This window comes from Eupeodes corollae, chromosome 1, assembly GCF_945859685.1.
Source record: "Eupeodes corollae chromosome 1, idEupCoro1.1, whole genome shotgun sequence".
NCBI lineage: Eukaryota > Metazoa > Arthropoda > Insecta > Diptera > Syrphidae > Eupeodes > Eupeodes corollae.
Window position 1 is genome coordinate 231,374,436 of NC_079147.1, and position 15,878 is coordinate 231,390,313.

At 38.3% G+C, this 15,878-nt stretch overlaps 1 non-coding gene across 1 annotated transcript; it reads right to left on the reverse strand.

Moving 5' to 3' along the window:
- Nucleotides 1-6,356: 6,356 nt before the first annotated feature.
- On the reverse strand, nt 6,357-6,429 carry Trnaa-agc (transfer RNA alanine (anticodon AGC)). The gene has a single exon. It is a non-coding gene; the product is annotated as a tRNA-Ala (tRNA).
- Nucleotides 6,430-15,878: the final 9,449 nt, after the last annotated feature.

The following is a 15,878-nucleotide window of genomic DNA, read 5'->3' on the forward strand; positions in this document are numbered from 1 at the left end:
TGGAATGTATATCACGTTTTCTTTGAGCCAAGACAAGACTTCCTTAATCGCCAAAAGTTCCGCCTGGAACACGCTACAATGATTGGGAAGGCGGAATGAGAGACTTAATTTCAGTCGTTCAGAGTACACACCTCCAACAACCCCTTCTTTGGTTTTTGAGCCATCTGTGTAAAAATGGATTGACACATCCTCCAAGAATGTCCTATCCTCCCAAAAAGATCTGGTAGGTATAGAAATCTGGAAGTTTCTGTCGAATTGTAGTTGGGGGATGGTGTAGTATGTGTGCTTTGGAATTGATTCTAAGTACCTTAGAACTACAGAGTGGACAATGCTGTTGTTAGTCCACTGCGAAGAAGCATTGAGGCGAATAGCAGAGCTTGCAGCTATTTGTTTGATAAATATTGCTAAATATATCAAGAGGTGTAAGGTAGAGCAAGGTGTCCAGTGCTGCAGACGGGGTCGTGCGAAGCGATCCGCTTATACATAGGCAGGCTGAACGTTGGACTTTATTTAACTTATCCCTGTTTGTACCTTTCTCTAAAGCAGTCCACCATACTGCCACACCGTACGTTAAAATCGGTCTGATTACCGATGTGTATAGCCAATGCGTGATTCTGGGTTGAAAACCCCATTTATTATCAATAGCTTTTTTGCAAGAAAAGAGAGCTACAATAGCTTTTTTGACTGTTTCCTGTACGTTGCGTTTCAAATTTAGTTTTTTGTCTAAGACAAAACCTAGGTATTTAGCATCGTCTGAGAATTTTTATTAGATTCCTTTAATATAAGGAGGGTTGACAAATGGAATTTTGTATCTCCTCGAAAATAAGACCAGATCGGTTTTGTGTTTGTTAACATCCAGTCCACACCGATCAGCCCAAAGGATTGGTCTTTCTAAGGCATTTTGTAAGAGTTCTTTTAGGATATTAAGATGCTTTCCTGAAACTGCTATAGCAACGTCGTCCGCATAGGCCGCTCTGAAACCCTCCTCATCCAGACTAGTTAGGATTTCATTCACCACTAGGTTCCAGAGGAGAATATTCGATGGTGCGTACTAAAGTGTATAACGCTGTTTCCACCGATTCACCTTTACAGTAGGCATGTTGAGACGAAGACAGAAGTCTTGTATCGATACGTGCCCTTAAATGGATATCAATCAATCTTTCCAGGGTCTTAAGAAGTAATGATGATAGACTTATAGGTCGTAGATCTTTAAAATTGACTTGGGAGCATTTACCTGCTTTAGGTATAAAAACAACTTTAACTTCTCTCCATGCCGAGGGAACATGGACCAGGTAAAGACCGCTGGTAAAAATTGCCTCAAGGATTGGTGCAATTATATCAGAAGCCTTTTGTAATTCGACTGGTATTATACCATCTGGTCCTGCAGCTTTAAATGGTTTGAAGCTGTTGAGAGCCCATTGTAGCTTATCCTTTGCGATCAGACCTTGTGGATATGTTGTATTTGAACTTGAACGTATAAAACTGTTGCAAGTTTCGGTAAGAAAACTACCAGGAAAGTGAGTGTCCAAAAGTAAGTTCAGCGATTCATTACTTGAATTTGTCCAGGAGCCGTCTGTATTTTTCAAGCAGCTTGGCATAGCTGGATTAGTTGAATGAATTTTCCGTAACCTAGAGGCTTCAGAAGTTCCTTCTATCATGCCACAAAAGGATCGCCAAGAAGATCGCTTGGATTTCCTTAGTGCCTTCTTGTAGATTCTTAGGGATTCTGTGTAGGAGTCCCAATGAGAGACTAGTCTTGCAGCTTTGGCCCGGTTGAAAAGTTTCCTGCATTCCTTCCTGAGCGAGTCAAGCTCTGAGGCCCACCATTGTGGTTTCCTCTTTCCTCTTATGTGTATAGGTGGACAAGCAATTTCTAGCCAACTGTTCATAGCTGAGGTAAGGTCATTGACTTTGTTGTCAAGTTCGTTAGCGTTAGAGGAAGGACTAGATAGTCCAGGTTCTAGTAAACTCTGTAATGAGTTCCTTTATGAAGCCCAGTCAGTTTTCCGATAGTTTCGAAAAGTCAATGGACTAGGGTTATCATCCACATTTATATTGAACTGGATATATCTATGATCAGAGAACGAGTGTTCTTTGGATACTTTCCAGTCCAAGATCATATGGTGCATACTATCTGAGACAAGAGTTATGTCTAAGACTTTTTGTCGAGTCTTAGTTATGAAGGTTGGTTCATTACCAACATTACTAACTAAGAGGTTAGTACCAAGAATATAATCAAAAAGCGATTCACCTCTGTCGTTGATATTCGTACTGCCCCATACAGTATGATGAGTGTTAGCATCGCTCCCAATAATTGAGCGGATTCTTTGCCTTTCCACTTCAGCGACGACTTTCTCCAGGGTTTTTCCAGGGAGAGGGCCAAGCCAGAAACTTCCTTTGGTTGTTTCCAGCCTAGCTACGGTGGTATCTCTGTCACTGAAACGATGGAGTAAAAATACATTAATGCTACGTTTCACTAGTATGCAAGTGGGTGGATAGGTTCACCTTTATCTGTCCCACAAAGAATGTAGTATCCAGGACTTCTGAGTCCTCGAACAACGGATCCTACAATCTATGGCTTTTGGATCAGGACAATGTCTTCCTCGTTACTCGCTAGACGGAGAAGAAGTGAGGCCGAGGCCTTTATGGAGTGTTGGAGATTAATCTGTACTAACTGCAGCATTTTGGCTGATCCTCTGAGTCTGAGGATAAACCCAAGAATTCGTCCTCGCTCAGAAGGATCATGTTAAGGTCGTCCTCAGTCTCCATTAAGGATGGACTGTCTACGACTTTTGTGGAGGGTGCAGTCGCGATTGGAGAGGACAAGTTTATGGAGCCCTCGTTTAGGGCTAGATGAGCCAAGGATTCTTTATTGAGTACCACAATGGCGATCCTATAAAGACCCTTCACTTCCTCTAGCTTGGCTATTTTCCAGTTATGCGTCGAAAGGGACGGGTTGCACACTTTGACCATCTCCAGAATTTCCTCGATACCTGCAGGTTCGATCGGTATCTATTTGCGGGCTCTAGGTCGCAAGTTTGACATGGGCTTGATGCCAACCCCCCTCGCTTATGGAAGGAAGTGGTCCTGGAAGCTCTCTCAAAATGCTCAAAAAGCCACCCGAGAGCTTAACCTTGACCAACTGCCAACGATCAGCCGATATTGTGCCATCATCATCTCTCTTGTCAATAACCACAACCACGACTTTGCTCTTCGCGACGTCACTGAAACTGGATTGTTTCCTGATGGGATTGAGGGGGGTACTGGTGTTATGCACCCGAGGCCGTTTTGGTGTCTGTGCGACCCCTCAAAAGACCTTTCTCTTTTCGACGTAGAATCCTTATTAGATCTTGTTGTAGCAAGTATGCTTTTGGCCCATTCAACGCTAGCTGTTTGCTGCGGTGTCTTTTCAGCCCCCAATGATGCACCAGAGGCCTTCAAGATTTTCGCCGCTTGCCCCCTTTGTCTATAAAGGCCTTTTGAGAGTTTTCCATTTCTGGAAGTAATCTCAATAGTAGTGGCAGGACCACTACTGAAATTAGGTATCGCTAACTTTTTATTCTCGTTGCTAATAATGAATTAAAGGGCAAGAATTGTTACTAGACTTCTGTCTAAGTCTCGGTGGAAACGGTACGGCGTTACACATATTAGTACGCACCGTCGACTACTTCATCATAAAGAGTTCACATCGAAGGTATTTTTAACAACGTGTCCACATCTGCACTATAACATCTCTAAACTTTCAGAGTTTGCTTGGTGAGTTAATTCATTTAATGCTGACTTTTCTGCTAGAAGATTCGTTAGTAGGGACACCGCGAGGCCCCTCAACTCTGGAACCTAGTGGTAAATGAAATCCTGATTAGTCTGAATGTGGAGGTTTTCAGAGTGATTGCCTATGCAAATGACGTTGCATAGGGGTTTCAGAAAAGCATCTTAACACCTTAAATGAAATGTTACAACATGCCTTAGACAAACTAATACTTTAGGATGTTCAGTGTGGACTGGGTGTTAACCCAAACAAAACCGAATTAATCCTATTTTCGAGGCAATACAACATTCCATTTGTTAATCCTCCCTATATTAAAATAATCCAATTAAAGTTCTCCGACGAAGCTAAGTACCTGGGTTTAGACAAAAAAATTAAATTGGAAATCCAATTTACAAGAAAGAGTCAAAAAAGCTACTGTAGCTCTCTTTTCTTTCAAAAAAGCTATTGGAAATAAATGGGCCTTACAACTTCGAATCAGGCATCGGTAATCAGACCGGTTTAAATGTACAGTATGGTGGACTGCTTTAGAAAAAGCTATATACCGCTACAGAATAAATTAAGTCCAACGTTTAGCTTGCCTATGTAAGATCGCTTCGCACGACCCCATCTGCGGCACTGGACACCCTACATTACGTAACTCCTCTTGAAATATTTAACAATCAAATAGCTGCAAGCTCTGCTAATCGACTCAAAGCTTCGTAGCAGTGGATTAACACCAACATTGGCTACCCCGTTATTTTTAAGTATTTCAATTCCAAAGCACACGGACTACACCATCCCCCATATGCAATTCGATAGAAACTTTCAGTTTCTATTCCTTCCAGGTTTTTCTGGGAGGATAGGGCATTTCTGGAGAACGAGCCAGTCCTCGTTTATACAGATGTATCAAACACAAAAGAAGGGGCTGGTGGAGGTGGAAATTTATTCCGCCTTCCCAATCATTGTATATTCCTCCAGGCAGAAAACGTGATATCAACACCTGGTATCCGTATTCCCTCAGATAGTCCGGCCGCTATCATATCTCAGGAGTCTGTTTCTAAAAACTCTATAACAGTCCATAACTGTCGATTATCTCTAATAGAGATGGCACAACAATGTAATATTCGCCTTTGCTGGGTGCCGGACCATAGAGAAATTCCAGAAAACTGTAAGGCAGATGAACTCGCCTGGAAATGGCACAGTACAACCTATTTTACGACGTTTGGCAAATGCTGGCTTACCAATCGCTTCATATAAACTATTGCTTATGCAGGACACTATAAACAAGGCAAACACCATAAGCATCTGGCCTACACTAGATTTAAAGCGATCAAGGTGCTTGCTATCTCTAAGCAGATTGCATATAAGCTCGATAATCGGACATTTTTCAATAAAAGCACGGCACGCGGCTGCGCGTATTCTCAAATGACTTTTGCAGAAGCTTTGTGGATGAGGCAGAGGACGAAACAGTTCTTCACCTCCTCTGTAAATACCCTGCTCTAGCTCAAAAACGCAAGAATTACCTAGGAGGATTATACTATAACGATCTCAATCGTATAAACATAATTAGCTCATCATGTTTAGTAAAGGACTCAAACTGCTTTCATTGAGTTTAGAAGAAATCCTCAAGATTCATTATTACAATGCCATTAAACTGGCCTAAATGTGGCCTACTCCATCACGGACAGCCACTTTAACTTAACCTAACCTTACCTAACCTGACCTAGAGTGTCTTGCGGGGCTAAAATGATCCCAAAGAAATAGTTTAGCTGCTTTGTTGTTTCTAACTGTAAAATAAAATAAAATACGTTCAAATCATCATGTAGAGGGATTGAGTGGCTAATCCAACCCCAAATGTCAAAAACCATATTCGAGAATAAAAATAATTCGATAAAAAATCTTGAATGGAAAAATATCAAATACAAAATTTAGAATAAAATGTAAAAAAAAGCGACTGACTTTATTAAAATTTTATAAATTTATTTTTGATTTTCTTATTTGTATACCAAATTACGATTAAAAACCTTTACCAAAACGTTCTCGCAAAAATTTGTTCTTCAATCCTGTAGAAATCTTATTGAAAAAAAAAAACTTGGTAAGAATCGGTGCCGATGAGTGTGGAGTAGTGAGTGGATCGAAATACTGTTCTTCAGAATTCTGTACAATCTTAAAATTTGTATTTCAAAACACTTTAAACTTGGAATACTGTATACCAAAAATAATAGGTACTGTATTTCGAGTTTCTTATCACAAAGTCCTGAATCCATACAAAGTGTGTTTTTGAAAGTTCTGTTTTTTAATAGCACCACTTGATTTAATGTATTATTTTTGTTTACATTATTATGACTACTCATTAATTTATCAGAGTTATCAATTTTGTCGAGATTTAAAAAATATGCTTTTAGGATTTTCTTAGTTTGATATTGTCATGATTGCTTTTTTTAGAGCGGTAGAGTTTTAAGAAGCTATTAAATTATTTAGGCGATGAATATCTAGGACATAGAATTTATTGGCGTTGTTAAGAATAAATTATACCTTGAGTTTTTTCGAAAAATATTCAATTCAAATAATATATTTTGTGAATTCAAAAAAAAAAAAAAATACTAATTGGAGATGCGGGGCATCGATCCCCGTACCTCTCACATGCTAAGCGAGCGCTCTACCATCTGAGCTACATCCCCCTTAAAAATTGCAAGTCTTAGGAATCATCGGTTCCTGATGTTTATTTAGTGTTTTTTTTTAATTTTTTTTTATTTGAACTTGAAGTCAAACTGAGAGCTCTTATGGTTTTCAGTTTATAGCATATTATCCTATGTTGGAAAACAACAAGTTATAAAAGGTTTAAAGAAAATCATCGATATTATAATTTCTTGACGTAATCTCGCTGCAAGAATAAAATAAGTTTTTATATGTTAAAATTATTTTAATGAATTGAACAGTTTTTAAAAGATTTGTAATTTTCTCAGTCGCTTTATGATAGGAGCAACCAGTGTTGATAAATAAACAAATAATATTAACCTTTAAGTGAATAACCTAAAAACCTTGTAATTTAACATCCATAGATTCTTTTTTCTTTTCCATAATCGATTCAAGAACTTAAATATCCAAGTATGCAAATTGGTCATGGATTACTTCATAGGTACAAGGGCGGACCCAGGGGACCAAATGGACGCTTACAGAAACGCGACTACTGACGCACTACGTAGGCACAAGAGTGGCTTACTGACAAGACTCAAAAACTTACAGACCCACACGACTTGGAGGTTAGGACACTGAAGTCGTCAATAAAAAATGTCAATCTGTTGATTAAGGAGAACTACAGGCTATCAATTAACAAGTACTGGGACCGCAAGATCCGGTCAGTTAATTCGAGTGACCCTAGTATATTCCCCAAAATCAACAAGATATTCAGGAAAAAAAACGATAATGACCTGCCGTGTCTTAAATTCCAAAGAACTGAAGAGCACAGAGACGTACTAATGACAGCGCAAATAGATCCAGAGGAAGCCATCTTTGACGATGACTTTTACATAATTGAACATCCGAAGGAAAAAGTGGAGGCGGTGGGAGCTGCTTTCCAGCAAATGTATAAGGTAAATATTAGCATTCGCCCCAACCACGACCTGGAAAACAGAGCCCTACTTAATCACTTTTACCTTCGAAATGATATGAGACAATGGCGACATGAGAACCGCGGTTTCATGCGGTTCAATGACGATTCCTTGGCAAATGCCATAATCGCCGAGCAAACGGGACCAAGTCCCTTGTTAGTGACAAAGGTTGAGCTTCAGCTCATCTTCAACTCAATAAAAAACAAAAAGTCAGCAGGTGTCGATGGTATATCCAACGTTGTACTAAGACATTTACCGACGGAAGCAATTGACACTTACACCACACTCTTCAACAATGCACTGAATAATGCATATTATCCAGTGCATTGGAAGACCGCTGTGGTTCATCCTCTCCCGAAAAAGGGAAAGGACAACTCCAACCCGTTAAATCTTCGGTCGATAAGTCTTCTTCCGAGCATCAGCAAAGTTTTCGAAAAGATCATTAATAGGGCTCTGACTAAGTCTAATTCCGGATAAACAGTTCGGGTTCAAGGGGGGTCATGACACATTTCAAGCTGCGTCTAAACTCGTTTCTGATATCCAATGGAATAAATGAAAACAACAAGTGCTGTTCTGGTTGATTTGGAAAAGGCCTTTGACAATGTATGGTTAGAGGGTCTTTACCTAAAACTGAGCAGGCTTGGCATAAGCAAGAAAGTTTGTTGTCAAAAGTGGCAATGTAACTTCTACCACAACATTCTCAATTAAAAATGGTCTTCAACAGGGAGCGGTGAATTCGACGATTCTCTTTAGAATTTACACAAGCGATCTGATAGGTAGTCTTACAAAGGCAATTGCGTACGCCGACGATCTAATTGCGTACAGAACGGCCCGGAAGGTTGAGGTTATTAGAATTCTCTTGCAGCGTGATTTCGACAAGATTCATCGATATTGCGACTACTGGAAACTGAAAATAAATGTCCAGAAGTCAGATACAATTCTGTTTCGGACTCCGTTGGCTAGGGCCACGAGGGATACGTGTAAGAATTGGCGCAATATGGTCATCGTTGATCTTCACGGGCAGCCATTAGCGAGCAAAAGGTTAGTGAAGTACCTCGGTATCTGGTTAGATCAGTATTTATATTTCGACAGACATATAAATGCTGCTCTGACCAGGACCAGAGGAGCCTTCGCTCTGACGAAACGGCTGTTTTTTAGCAGTCGGCTTGACCCCAGAGTGAAGGTAATTTGCTACATGGCCCTCATATGGCCAATGATCGTTTATGGTTGTCCTGTGTGGTTCAACGTTGCCCCTTCCCAGATTGAGAAGTTTCGGGTGTTCGAGCGGCAGTGTTTACGACGCTGTACCGGCTTATATCGAACAGCCGAATCTTCTTATGTGCATTACTATTCAAACGAGGTCCTATACAACAGGGCTCGAATCAAGAGAATTGTCAATTTCGTGATAGAACTCGTTCGAGGTCACATTGCAAGAGCTATGTCTTCGACCACCAATTTAATTTTCGGGGCGTTCTATCCGAACGACGAGTATTTTGAGAGTGCACGCTTGAGCGGCTTCATTCCCCCAGAGTCATTCCTCTTTTTAGATAGATGCGGTCTGATACAGGATAGATTGGCAGTTCCGTTAATCTACCACGTCAGACGAAGAACCGTGGATAGGCGACTCCTGTACAATCGGGACGTCATGGCACAAGGCGGAGCAGAGCTCCTTCGGTTCAGTAGGGCTGTGTCCGAACGGGACCGAACTGATAGGGTAAAGCAGGAGAACTAGTTTTGGTGGCTTCAATCGGCACTTGATAGTGGGTAGTCGGGATGGGGTTTTAAGCCTTACATACTTGTTTAATAGTATTAGGGTTTACTTTTAAGTAGAATAGGCATGGTGGCACGAAAAAAAAAATAAAAAACATTAACAGAAAGCATTAATAAAAAAAAAATATTAATAAAAAAAAAAAAAAAAAAAGACAACAAAATATGAAAAACAAAAATGTTAGATAGTTAGATTTGTTGCTGTGGTTGTTCTAGTTTTAAGTAGTTTATAGGTAGGTAGTTTAAGTTAGCTTTAAGTTTTATTTAAGGACCTAATTTTAAGTAGTTTGTAAGTAAAAAGAAAAAAGGATATTGATATTAGTTTTTTTTTTCAAATTTTCTAATAAATACAAAAATAAATAAAATAAAAATGAAGTAAAATAGATCTTAGGGCCGAAAGGCATTAGTTTTAAGTGTTATAGTTTAACTTAGAGTGTCCATATGGACCATTAAGTTAGTTGTAAGTTATGGATAATTAGGCTAGTCTTATGAATTTTTGCTAGCTTTAAGATAGGTTTAAGAATGAATTAATGAAAATGAATAAAAAAAAAAAAGGGCGGACCCAGATTTTCAATCAAGGGGGGTAGGGGGTGTGACATCTCAACCTCACACACTTTACATAAAGATCACATTTTGAGCACTTAAAAAAAATGTTATTTAATTTTATCTAAAGGAGGCTGAAAACATTTAAATAATATTATGTGTACCTTAACATTACTTTTACGTATTTCAAGGGATAAAGCGACAACTTTAGTTTTTAGATTAGTTTAGAAGACTGTTTTAAAGCAAGATATGTTCTAACTATTTAATTTGGACGACTCCCTACATATGAAAGTATTTCCAGATTCCAATAGGATTTTAAAAATGCCTAATTTAAGAGTTAAATAACAATAGATTAGAGGGTCTCTGGTGTATTTTTCGCACAGAAATGTTAGAAATTGTGTTGAAACGTAGATTTTTTCAAAAAATAATATATTCTGTTCTTGTCCGAATTTCTATAAATGCAAAAAACGCTACACAAATATAAATGCAGAAACCCAGACAGTGAGAATGTTAGCCAGGAAATTGGATATTTTTTCGTAGGAAAATAAAACAGAATTTAATAAGAAGAATTGTCTGGCTTTTTCGGACGTATTTTCTTCCGGGCTCACTTTTCGCAAGTCTATTATTATTATCGTTATCAGTCTGCTTACTCGTAGATAGGTGCTGATGCTGGAAGACAAATTCGCAAAAAATTATTGTTTTTCGTGAACCTTTTTGTCAAATATTTTGATCTTAAAGAAGTCAACAAAACTTACACATTTTAGAAAGAAAAGTATTTGGTTCATATAGTTTCTCTAAATATTTCAAGTAAGGTCTTAAAACTTTTTGTATTTTGAAGAAAATCAACTTTCAAAGAAAAAAACACTTTAAGAAAGACTTACACCATTTACATATGTCCGTTAAAATAAAAAAAAGGAATTTGAAGACGAGTTTGAGCAATTTAAAGGCAACTTAGGATCAAATTAGCGATCATTTTTTCAAGGTGACTTCTTAAGAAGAGCGTGTATATTTGTTCTTTCTCTCAGAAAAGATCTTATAAAAATGATTTAAAGCATTGCTAACGATGTTTCCAATTCTTTTTTACAGCAAACCGCTTTTTGGTGAATTATATCTTTAAATTACTAACAACTAAACTGTATAAGTTTTATGGCTCCTAGATCGTATATTGGTCAAAAATTGAGTGATTGGTATATTGCTGGATTTCCGATTCTCGTTAAAGAATCCTGAGTTAATAGTAGCAACAAGTGCAAGGGAATTCCTACGAAAATTAAAACAAAAAAATCTCCCAGGGGAGGTTCATGACATTTTTTATTCTTCTAATGAGCTTGGCCTTGTGAGAATTCAAAATTCAAATCTTGTGCATACAAAAAAGAAGAATGAATAAGGACGTTTGTGAAATTTTGTAAAACTTATAGATACAATCAGTTGATAGCCTAACATAAAATATAACATGCTGCTAACAATTGGTAAGTTTTTTTTTCGCCAAAATATCTCGAATAAAATCAATGAAACTAAAGTTGCTCGATTCTTTTCATAAACAATTTTTAACGTTCTTATAAAAATCCAATTTTTCAAAATACACAAAAAATGCTACCAAATTCATTTACCTTCAATTTTTGATTATTTACTTTTTTAAATTATTTAAAAGTTAACAGTGTTTGACAAACCCAAGCATCTTTCTTAAATTCCCATGTGTAATGGGTCCGAATTGTCAAATTAAAAATGTTTACATTTTGTATAAAGATGTTTGTGCGTGCGTGTGTACGTTCGTTCCTACGTCCGTACGTTCGTGACGCTTTTTTCGTAGTCCATACCTCAAGAACCAGAAGGGATATCGATTTCAAATGAATGTTGTTATACAAATAAAAATGCATAAAGATGCAGAAAGGGATCTCTAGAAACTTTCGTTGGTGTTTTTTTTACCATATAGCTGTTTCAAAAAAAGGTGAACACTTTGGCAAACCCTAAATATCTGAAGAACCAATGACTTGAATTGAGTTTTATATTACATTTTGTAACCCAAGTAGTATATTTATGGAAAAAATCCAATTAACCGTTTTTTTAAAAATCAAAGAAACTGAACAAAAAATTTGTCATCTAGAAAATTTAAAATTTTTAAATTTTTTTTGAGGTCCTCTCCCACCTGAGTGCGCCACCTGAGTCGCGGTCTTCCTCTACTGCGCCGCGCCGTCCCTCGGGATTAGATTTGAAGACCTTGGACTTTAATGTTCAGTGTCGCTTTACAGCCCGTACAGTTCGTCGTTATATCTTCTCCTCCATTCTCCATCTATGCGTACCGGACCAAAAATCACCCGAAGAATTTTTCTGTCGAAGCATCCTAAGACGCTCTCATCTTTCTTTGACAGGGTCCAGTCCTCAGCGCCATAAATGAGAACAGGGATGATGAGTATCTTATACATGGTGATTTTACATGCTCGAGAGAGGACTTTACTTCTCAATTGCCTTCTAAGTCCAAAGAAGCAGCGATTTGCAAGAGTTATTCTTTGTTTGATTTCAACGCTGGTGTCGTTAATAGCGGTGCCTAGGTAGACAAAGTCCTTAACTACCTCAAAGTTATAGCTGTCCATGGTGACGTTTTGTCCAAGACGTCGTCGTTCAGTGTCCTTTTTTGATGACAGCATATACTTGGTCTTGCTCTCATTGACCACTAAACCCATCGCAATGCTAAAAAACGCTCCACTGACATCATGCTTTGATCTTCCAATTATGTCAATATCATCTGCGTATCCGAGTAATTGGATGGATCTTTGGAAGATTGTGCCTTTAGTGTTGACGATTGAGTTTTGCACCATTCTTTCCAGAACGATGTTGAAGAAGTTGCATGACAGTGCATCGCCTTGTCTCAAACCTTTTTCGACATCAAATGCATCGGTAAGATCTTTTCCGACCTTTATAGAGCAGCGTGCATTCTCCATCGTCATTCTGCACAAACGGTAAGTTTGACAGTAATGCCAAAACTAGACATTGCTCGGTAGAGCTCTTCCCTATAGATGCTGTCATACGCGGCTTTAAAATCGATAAAGAGATAGTGGGTATCGATTTGAAGCTCCTGGGTTTTTTCCAAGATCTGCCGCAGTGTGAATATTTGATCAATAGTGGACTTTCCTGGTCTGAAGCCACACTGATAAGGACCAATCAGGTTGTTGACGAATGGCTTCAGACGTTCACATAATACGGCAGAGAGGATCTTATACGCAATGTTAAGGAGACTGATGCCTCTGTAGTTGGCGCAGTTTAGAGGGTCTCCTTTCTTATGTATCGGGCACACTATGCTGAGATTCCACTCATTGGGCATGCTTTCTTCTGACCATATTTTGCAGATGAGTTGGTGCATGCTCCGTACCAAGTCATCGCCTGCTGCTTTGAATAGTTCGGCAGCGATGCCGTCAGCTCCAGCAGCTTTGTTTGACTTAAGTTTAGATTAAGCTATCTTCACTTCGTCAAGGTCGGGTAGGCGGAATTGTTGATCTGCGTCGCCGAGGTTGAGTGGTTCTATCTCCAACGGAATTCGGTTCGTCATCGCCGTTATATAGTTTGGAGAAGTGATCTTTCCATATTCTCAGCATGGACTGCGGTTCTACTACGATGTTCCCCTGATCGTCTTTACAGGCTTCGGTTCGTGGCTGGTACCCTTGGGAAGTTTTTTTACCTTTTGGTAAAATTTACGAACCTCATTCCTGTTGTGACATCCCTCTATCTCCTCGATCGCGAGCTTCTCATGCTCTCTTTTTTCCATCTAAGAAGCCGGTGTTCCTCTCCCCTCTTCTGCTCGTAGAGTTCGCGAGCAGCTCTAGTCCTTTTGTGCAGCGCCGTTTTGTATGCCTCTTGTTTCGCTGCGTGCGCTTGCCGGCATTCGTCGTCAAACCAGGGGTTTCGCTGTTTTGGCCGTGTGAAACCTAGCACTTCAGAGGCGGCATCTCTGATGGCTGCAAGGCAATGTTGACACTGGTTTTCAATACTTAATGCAGGAAGCATAGGACTCCTTAAGAGGTTATTAGAGACTCGATCGGAAAAGGACATGGCAGTCTCTTGCGATTGTAGCCGTCTAACCTCGAATCTTCTCACAGTATTTCCTTGTTTTGGCTTCGATCGGGATATCCGTAGCCGTACCTTGGCTAAAACGAGGTAGTGGTCCGAGTCAATGTTGGCCTCTCGGAATGTTCGGATATCCTGGATACTGGAGAAGTGTCGTGCGTCGATCGCAATGTGGTCAATCTGGTTGACGGTTGATTGATCAGGAGATTTCCATGTCCCCTATGTCCGATTATGCCACCAAAGATGTCTTCTCTTCCTAGCTTGGCATTAAAATCTCCTAAGACAATTTTAATGTCATAGCCAGGGCACTGCTCACATGTCTTGTCCAAGAGCTCGAAGAATATGTCTTTGGTGTCTTCATCTTTCTCCTCTGTTGCGGCATGCGCGCATATTAGGCTTATGTTGTCTTTGTTCTCGGTAGGAGTCGTCATAGTAGATGTCGCAGTCTTTTAGTTTGCGTTTGCCCGGTCCATCCCATCGCACTTCTTGGATGGCTGTAATATCTGCCTTGCAGCAGTTTAGGGCTTCCGCTAATTGTTCGGCTGCACGTGGTCTGTTAAGGGACCTAACATTCCTCGTATAAGAAATATTGTTTTCAATATTCTGAAAAATTTTGAGAGAAATTTAATTGACAGTTTTTTTTACAAAAAATAAAAACCAAAAAAAAAACATTACTAAAACTTGGTGATAAATAACTTTTGACTCAAATAGCTTTTCAAAAATTAAAAATATTGTCTTTAAACTTTTTTTATTCCACAGAAAATATTGCTTTCGATATTCAGTAGTTTTTTTTTTATAAAAATCCAACTTCTTGATATCTCTCAAATTAATTTCATTCATCCATTTTGTAAAAAATTAAGAAATGCTACTAGAATTGGTAACAAATTGTTTTCGACTAAAAATCTATGTAACAACACTAGATTTTCAAACTTAACTATTTCTTTTTATGAAAAATACTGACGACTTTTTTTTTAACAAAACACGGAAACCTACAAACTTTTAAGCAAGACAAATCGACAGACGGGATGGGAAGTTATCAGTGTGGATCGCATCCCAGCTTCTTTTTAATATTGTGATAAAAATCATAAATTACAAGTTTTTTTTTTAATTCTATCCTGTTCTGAAAAACTTGTTAAGAAATTAAAAATGTTATCTTTTTAGTTTAAAGACGAAAACAATATTTTGATAATTTTTATTTTCCTTGAAAATGTTGGATGATTTTGTATGTGATTCGAAAAATTCAATGAATTAGTTTTGAGAAATCCGGATTAGAAGCAAAGTTCAAATTACAACATATTTTTTAATTATGGAGGGCTAAGAAATTGTGACAAGTTTAGGGTCCAGCCCAACAAACATTATCAAATAATTCCAGGACGTGATTTTTTACAATCTCGCATTAATTTGTATACAAATACTACGCAATTAGTTAAAAGAATTCGTTTCTCCAATGTATTCTTAAGTTTTAATTAAATGTTTATATTTTTTATAAACAAAAACCAAGCATACAAATTCCATAAATCCTATGACCTGGTGACTCTTCTCCAAATTCAAGCATATTTATGAAAATGTTTTTTATGCTAAGCAATTATTTTTAAATTAGTTTTAGGTATAAACTTTCAAAAACATCAATTCGCATTTCTTACCCCTTTCTCCCCTACCCCACACAAACAAATTGCGTACATTTAAACCAAAATAAAAATTCAAGAAACAAACAAAATTTAAATTATCCCCAAAGAGTAGGACAAGAGTCAAAGTAATTGTCTGACACCACTGCCTTTCGACGAAACGAAAAACATAAAACATACCGACCAACCGCATACAAATTTCAAAACCCAAAAAACAAAAAAGATATTCTAAACGAAACAGTACCAAAACGTACTCATCATATTGTGCCTACGTTACATCGTCGTACCTACTGCGAACAGAAAACAACGAATGGTGCACATTATACTCGAAAACCTACCTACCTACGTCTCTTGAATTTTGAATTAAGAAAACAAGATCGAAGAAAATTGGACGAAAATAAGAATTCTCCTCACTGTATCGCTTGCCTGTGCTGTTCCTGCCGCAGCCGAGCCGCACCGCGCCGCACGCTGCCGTGTGTGTGTTTTTTAATTTTTGTATTTTTTTGTTTTTGAAAAATTTATTTTCGG